At 43.3% G+C, this 2,092-nt stretch overlaps 1 pseudogene; it reads right to left on the bottom strand.

The window, feature by feature from the left end:
* Nucleotides 1-593: 593 nt before the first annotated feature.
* Nucleotides 594-1,131, bottom strand: LOC116560206 (annotated as a pseudogene).
* Nucleotides 1,132-2,092: the final 961 nt, after the last annotated feature.

Genomic DNA, 2,092 nt, shown 5'->3' with positions numbered 1-2,092 from the left:
TATATGGTCTAAAAAGGGGTGGAACCCTTAGTTCCAGGAATCCCTACCCCTGTCCAGAAAACTCATGAGAATCCACCCCTTGTTTAGCATATAATCAAGAAATAGCCAACCAGCAGCCCTCAGGGCTGCTCTGCCTGTGCATTAGCCATTCTTTTATTCCTTTACTTTCTTAATAAACTTGCTTTCACTTTATGGATTCACCTCAAATTATTTCTTGCACAAGATCCAAGAACCCTCTCTTGGGGCCTAGATGGAGACCCCTTTCCAGTAATAGATGCCTGCAACACTGCCAAGGTCTCTGAACATGAGGCACACCACTCTGCCCCCTCCTCATCTTAACCCAAGGCCTCTAGGGTCTCCCAACCTCTCACAATACTTCTCCCTCCTCCACACTAGATCTCTGGACCTCAAGGCTGCTGGGACACTGTGAAGTAGTCCTCAAGTCACTCAGTCAGGTGCAGTGACTGTTGCTCCGCATTGTGTGTGCTTGTCTACTGGCCTCACCATCTGCCCTTGGGAAGCAAGGCCCAGTACCTTCTTACCTTAGGCCCCACCCCCAGCAAACCTATCAGAGGTTTCTTTTCTTTTCTTTATTTTGCCATTGTCCCAGGTTTATTGAAAATATTACAGCATTGCAGAAAGTTTCAAACAGGTCCCCGAGGCGTTCTGAATTTCATCCCAACTGTAGGCTGAGTGACCTGCAGGTTGGACAGACTGCCGAAGTCCAAAACTTCAGCATTTCCTTAGTGTCAGGATCTACTTCAATGATCTCCTGACCCCGGGCTGAGACCTCAGGAGCATAATTGTCTTTCCTTTCTCTCTCCTCCTTCTGCAGCCTGATGGAGTTACCTCTTATTGCTGTCTCCTCTGAATCTGCTTCATCAGATGCAGGACATAGCCTGTGTCTTGTTGTGGAGCTTCTTGCTGGGGATAATGGCACATTCTTCGCACCTGCGCTTGTCCGTGTGGAAGTCATTGTCCAGGTGCATGTAGTACTTCTCTAGGGTGATCCAGGCTGCCTTCTTCATGGTTTTGGTGTGAATGTGGCTCATGTTGGCAGGTTCTTGGTAAAAGAGGCCCTAGCAGAGGTTTCTAACACACATTTTCTATACCCTACTGCTGGCATGAAGCCAGCAAGGGTAGGGGTAGGGGGTTAGGACTCTGAACATTCTCACAGGGAAGCTCAACAATATCAATATCTTAGCTTTTGCATTCCTTCCTCACCTCTCAGGTCCCTCCCCTTTTGGGATGGAAAACCATCTCTGACATCAGGGTTACTCAAAGTGCTGGTTTGCAACAAGCTGAGTCTGGTTCGCGTCAGCACATAAATCAGTGTATTGCTTCCTTCATCAAGAAAGCCTTGCTATCAAAAAAAAAAAAAAAACAAATAAACCAACAACAGTGCCAACTGAACTAAACAGTGTTCATGGTGATAAAGTTGATTTACATTCTGGAATAGGCTTCTTATCTCAGTAATAAACAGGTCTCAGGAGGCAGCAGAGTTTGTTGTACATTCCTACCTACTCCGCGGTTTGTGGATAAATTTTATGCCCCGCTTCCTTCCAGTTTCGGCTTTTGATGTTCAAAGCCAGCTTTTGGAATTTAAAAACCTTTCCACTCTCTGGTACCTTGTCTTTCAAGACTATTGTTTCAGCTCTTAGTTTCAAACAATCTTATTCAACAATTCAATTGACTCTTTGTTCCAGCCTGTATCTGCCCTCATCCTGAGAATATTTTTTTAAAATCATGGCTGAAAGACTGCTGAGGAAAAGATCATAATTCTACCTCTGCGCTGTTCAGCTTTTTAATTGTATTTCCTGTCTCCCTGGCTAGAACATTGCATAGTTTTTAAGGTTGATATTTATTTTATAAATAAGAATTAATTCTCTAAGCATTCAGATGAATCGAAATTTGCCTAGCTCTTTGTAAAAATGACTTTTTAACTACCAGTCATTCCGAAAATGCTCCCTTCTAACAGCATGCTTAATCAAAAAGTCACTCAATTAATGTGATGTTTATTAAGAATGTGTAATGACATGAATTAATGCTTCTCATAATATGAACTGAAAAGAATGGGTTGCAATGTTGGGTT

This window comes from Sapajus apella, unplaced genomic scaffold (assembly GCF_009761245.1).
Source record: "Sapajus apella isolate SASKATOON/1434 unplaced genomic scaffold, GSC_monkey_1.0 scaffold25, whole genome shotgun sequence".
Taxonomy (NCBI): domain Eukaryota; kingdom Metazoa; phylum Chordata; class Mammalia; order Primates; family Cebidae; genus Sapajus; species Sapajus apella.
Note: the sequence above shows the minus strand (reverse complement) of the source record. Positions and strands in the feature narration are given on the sequence as shown.